The sequence below is a fragment of the Cervus elaphus genome, chromosome 10 (genome assembly GCF_910594005.1).
Source record: "Cervus elaphus chromosome 10, mCerEla1.1, whole genome shotgun sequence".
NCBI lineage: Eukaryota > Metazoa > Chordata > Mammalia > Artiodactyla > Cervidae > Cervus > Cervus elaphus.
The window spans coordinates 23,849,460-23,855,595 of record NC_057824.1 but is presented as its reverse complement, the minus strand read 5'-3'; positions in this window follow the sequence as shown (position 1 = coordinate 23,855,595).

The window sequence follows — 6,136 nt, the reverse complement described above, 5'->3', positions numbered from 1 at the left end:
ATTTCCAAGGCAAACCATTCAATATCATGGTAATCCAAGTCTATGCCCCAACCAGTAATGCTGAAGAAGCTGAAGTTGAACGGGTTCTATGAAGACCTACAAGACCTTTTACAACTAACACCTAATAAAGATGTCCTTTTCATTATAGGGGACTGGAATGCAAAAGTAGGAAGTCAAGAAATACCTGGAGTAACAGGAAAATTTGGCCTTGGAGTACGGAATGAAGCAGGGCAAAGGCTAATAGAGTTTTGCAAAGAGAATGCACTGGTCATAACAAACACCCTCTTCCACACAGAAGAGACTGTGGAGTAGTCTCCACAGAAGAGACTGTGGAGTCTTCCACAGAGAAGACTCTACACATGGACATCACCAGATGGTCAACACCAAAATCAGATTGATTATCTTCTTTGCAGCCAAAGATGGAGAAGCTCTATACAGTCAGCAAAAACAAGACTGGGAGCTGACTGTGGCTCAGATCATGAACTCCTTATTGCCAAATTCAGACTTAAATTGAAGAAAGTAGGGAAAACCACTAGACCATTCAGGTATGATGACCTAAATCAAATCCCTTATGATTATACAGTGGAAGTGAGAAATAGATTTAAGGGACTAGATCTGATAGACAGTGCCTGATGAACTATGGATGGAGGTTCATGACATTGTACAGGAGACAGGGATCGAGACCATCCCCATGGAAAAGAAATGCAAAAAGGCAAAATGGTTGTCTGAGGAGGCCTTACAAATAGATGTGAAAAGAAGAGAAGTGAAAAGCAAAGGAGAAAAGGAAAGATATTCCCATTTGAATGCAGAGTTCCAAAGAATAGCAAGGAGAGATAAGAAAGCCTTCCTCAACCAGATCTGAAAGAGACACGTGCACCCCAATGTTCATCACAGCCAGGACATGGAAGCAACCTAGATGCCCATCAGCAGACGAATGGATAAGGAAGCTGTGGTACATATACACCATGGAATATTACTCATCCATTAAAAAGAATTCATTTGAATCAGTTCTAATGAGATGGATGAAACTGGAACCCATTATACAGAGTGAAGTAAGCCAGAAAGATAAAGAACATTACAGCATACTAACACATATATATGGAATTTAGAAAGATGGTAATGATAACCCTATATGCAAAACAGAAAAAGAGACACAGAAATACAGAACAGACTTTTGGACTCTGTGGGAGAAGGCGAGGGTGGGATGTTTCGAGAGAACAGCATGTATATTATCTATAGTGAAACAGATCACCAGCCCAGGTGGGATGCATGAGACAAGTGCTCGGGCCTGGTGCACTGGGAAGACCCAGAGGAATCGGGTGGAGAGGGAGGTGGGAGGGGGGATCGGGATAGGGAATACATGTAAATCCATGCCTGATTCATGTCAGTGTATGACAAAACCCACTGCAATGTTGTGAAGTAATTAGCCTCCAACTAATAAAAATAAATGGAAAAAAAAAAAGAAAGCCTTCCTCAGCGATCAGTGCAAAGTAATAGAGGAAAACAACAGAATGGGAAAGACTAGAGATCTCTTCAAGAAAATTAGAGATACCAAAGGAACATTCCATGCAAAGATGGGTTCAATAAAGGATAGAAATGGTATGGACCTAACAGAAGCAGAAGATATTAAGAAGAGGTGGCAAGAATACACAGAAGAACTGTACAAAAAAGATCTTCATGACCCAGATAATCACGGTGGTATGATCACTCACCTAGTGCCAGACATCCTGGAATGTGAAGTCAAGTGGGCCTTAGAAGGCAATGCTCTTGGCAAGTGCCAATTTGTAGTTGACAACTGCCATCTACCAGTTGAAGATAAAACCACCATCTGATTTCATGGTGTTGGACATACCTCAGTGATGGGAAGACATTGTGAAATGATTGAAAGGGGCTTTGCGTCTTCCAAGTTTAGGGCATAACACCACCTCATTGACTATGCTAAAGCCTTTGACTGTGTGGATCACAACAAACTGAGGGATATTCTTAAAGAAGTGAGAACACCAGACCACCTTACCTGCTTCCTGAAAAATCTACATGCAGGACAAGAAGCAACACTTAGAACTGGACATGGAACAACAGACTGGTTCCAAAGAGGGAAAGGAGTAAATCAAGGCTGTATATTGTCACCCTGTTTATTTAACTTATAGGCAGAGTACATCATGAGAAATGCTGGGCTGCATGACTCACAAGCTGGAATCAAGATTGCCAGGAGAAATATCAACAACCTCAGATATGCAGATGATACAGCTCTAATGGCAGAAATTGAAAAGGAACTGAAGAGCCTCTTGAGTGAGGAAGAGAGTGAGAAAGCTGTCTTAAAATTCAACAGTCATCATGGCATCCAGTCCCATCACTTCATGGCAAACAGCTGGGGAAAAAGTGGAAACAGTGTCAGATTTCATTTTCTTGGGCTCCAAAATCACTGTGGATGGTGACTGTAAACACTTGCTCCTTGGAAGAAGAGCTATGACAAATGTAGACAGTGTATTAAAAAGCAGAGATGTATCATCAAAGCTATGGCTTTTCCAGTAGTCACGTATGAATGTAAGAGTTGGACCATAAAGAAGGCTGAGCACCAAAGAACTGATGCTTTCAAACTGTGGTGCTGGAGAAGACTCTTGAGAGTCCCTTGGAGAGCAGGGAGATCAAACCAGATCAAACCAGACCCTGATGCTGGGAAAGACTGAGGGCAAGAGGAGAACAGGGTGACAGAGGATGAGATGGTTGGATGGCATCACTGACTTAGTGGACATGAATTTGAGGAAATTCTGGAAGATAGTGAAGGACAGAAGCCTGGCGTGCTGCAGTTCATGGGGTCACAAAGAGTCAGACATGACTTAGCGACTGAACAACAGCTAATGAGAGTGTCTTATGGGCACCTGTTGTGGGAAACACTGACTGAGACCACTCACCTTGGCCAGGGACCATAGTGACCATTTGGGTGAGTTATTTCACAACAGAAGGTCCTGATAAGGAACATGGAACTAACAAGCCAGCATCAATGGAAGAATTCAGGAAAGGTCAAAAGGAGATGCCACATGTCCTGCTACCTCCCAGATCTTTCTAGCTGGCGTCCATCTCAGCTGAGCGATGCGTGTGTCACCAGAAGGACCCTGAATCAGAATGATTGGCCTAAGGCAACCTGGAAACTAATCCCATCACCACGAAACCCTAGACTGCGAGCCACGTGGCAGGGCAGTCCTCCTGTGTTCCCTCCCCCTCCTGCTCTCCACCAGGGCACCACTTCCCTATAAAGTCTCTTGCTTTGTGAGCACACATGTCTACTTAGACAATTCATTTCTGAGTGTTAGACAAATGCTCCCTTTGGGGCCCTGGAAGGGGTCCTCCTTCCTGCAATGCACCTTGGAATTCCCAGCTCCACAAATTGTTGGGTAAGGGCCAGGCGTCATTGTTTTAAACAAATTGTGGTCCCCAGGGATGAGTGACTGGATTAATTTCCCTAAGGCTGCTTAACAAATTCCCACAAACTCGGTGGCTTGGAACAACAGAAATGGATTTTCTCACAGCTCGAGAGGCTGGAAGTCTGAAACCAAGATGCTGGCAGGGCTATGCTCCCTCTGAAGGCTCTGGAGGACCATCCCTCCTCCCCTCTTCCAGCTGCTGGTGGCTCCGCTGCTCCTTGGCTTGTGACTGCCTCACTGCAGGCTCTGCCTCTGTCTCTGCCTCTGTCTCCACACTGGAAAAGTGTTCACATTGTTGCCGTTGTTCAGTCACTCAGTTGTGTCTGACTCTGCAACCCCATGGACTCCAGCACGCCAGGCTTCCCTGTCCTCCACAGTCTCCCGGAGTTTGCTCAAACTCATGTCCATTGACTCGGGGATGCCATCCAACCATCTTGTCCTGTCGTCCCCTTCTCCTCCTGCCTTCAGTCTTTCCCAGCATCAGGGTCTTTTCCAATGAGTTGACTCTTTGCATCAGATGGCAAAGTATTGGATCTTCAGCTTCAGCATCGGTCCTCCCAATGAACATTCAGGGTTGATTTCTGTTAAGATTGACTGGTTTGATCCCCTCGCAGTGCAAGGGACTCTCAAGTCTTCTTGAGAAGGTTCACATTATAATTTTTAAAAGGATTTTCTTCTATGTCCACAGCCACCTCTGAGTGACATGCCATCTCCTGCTGATCCTTGCACCCCAGTAAATTAGTGGTTACCTCGGAAACAAGGTATTTCTAATTTCCCCACCCCCAGCATAGACTTAAATGTTTTTGATTTCAACTATTTGCTAATAAAGGACTTGCTTGTTACATTGTTAACTCCTTACAATGACCCTGAATGTCTCACAGTTCTTGAGCTCAGGCAGCAGAGCCCCAGTTAAATAATCAAAGAGGGAGAAAGAGGGAGACGAAGGAGTCAACACATTGAGAAACAGGAGGCTCAGATGCTAACCTCACAGTGAAGAAGGCTGGAACTGGCTTTCAGACTCAAGGGTCTTTCTGTGAATTCCTAATTCCACGAGAACAATATACAAGACGCTCCGTTTCTAGGACAGTCGGACAAGCTACTTCCCTACTCAGCTCCCGGGGTGAGAATGCGCCTCCACTGTGTGGGGGCCTCCTGGTCTCTGAGGGAGCCGTCGAAGCTGTAGAACTGGGAACTGATCATAGGGGCTAGACCTGGCCCGCTGTGGGAGAGCTCGTGGAGAAGTCTATGCAAGCTGTTCCCTCCAAGTCTATTCGAGTCTGGAGTTGCCAGAGGCCAGCCAGGTGGTTGACAGGAAGGAAGGAAGGAAGGAAGGAAGGAAGGAAGGAAGGAAGGACGTGGAAAAGAGCAAAGACAAACTGGAAGCACGTCTGTGTCACCACCTCCAGCCTTGAAGCCACAGGAAACACGCCCAGTAAGAAGGGCCCAGGGCAGCACACGGACGTGCCCTGCCTTGGACAGGCTCTGGCTGAAGCGGTGGGAGCCGAGAGTCTGTAGCTGGCAGAGCTTGGGAGCCGCCACGCTCTGAGGCCCTGCATCCACCTTCAGAACACACAACAGGGAACTGATGTTGTGCTTCTGCTCTGAATCTCATGCAGCGTCTCGTGACACTAAACTTGAACCAGCCAGGGAAGGACATCCCGGGAAGGCAGTTCCAGCCTAGTGATGCAGACAGGACCCAAAGCCAGCACATCTACCCTATTAAGAGAAGTAGAGTGCACCTCTCACGGACCGCAAATGCCAGATGAAATGTGTGTCTGGGGTTTTGATTCTGGAGCCATAAAGCAACAAGGACAGTGGGGACGGTTTCCAGTTTCCCCCGTTGTCCCCACGGGGCAGCACAGCCTGTGTGTATAGGCGGAACCCAGGACAAGCGCTGTGTGTAAACGGGCTGCGTCTTTATGACTTGGACAAGCCAACTCAACTCCCAGGTCCTGTTTCCACATCTTTAAAATGGGCAGAAAATATCTTCACTGTCAACTACAAATTGGCACTTGTCATCTACAAGGATTAAATCATGTACTGCTACAGCTGCTGACCTTCAACACCCCCTGAAAGGAGTTCAGGGTGGAGATGAGAAATGAGTCCCTCTGTGCTTTGAGGGGTTCGGGTGCTGGCGGAACAGTTCTTCACATAGGTATTTTCAGGAGTTGATTTTATGAGCCCAATTCTTGTATCTTCTCGTATCTAGAAAACCACTAAAATCTTTCATGGTGACTGCTCTTCGTGACTAGCAAAATCTTCACTAGACTATAGAAACCTTTTGGAAATTTAAGTGCTTGATCGCATGTATTTCCCCTTCACCCAGATCACATACATACTGACCTTCCCCCCTGCCTCTTTGGAGCAGTTTCTCAGAGCTGAGGTGCTGTCTCCTGGGCTGCAGTCCTCATTTTACCCCAAATAAAACTTAACTCACAACTCTCAAACTGCATTTTTTTGAAGTCGACATATCACACTAAAATGTTGTGCATTTTAAAAAGTCAACATATTATTATGTAGTAGAATATAAATTGCATAAACCATCTCAAGTCTGAAACCTCATGGGAATTTGTTGCAAAGTTATCTTTTCCCCTTTCCTGTTTTCCAAGCTAGAGTCTCTGAGCTCCCTGGTAATTCCATAAACTACCCACAGCCTTTTCTCAATATAGTCAATTTTAGCCGGTCAATTTAAGATTTTGGTTCTGTTGCTTAGG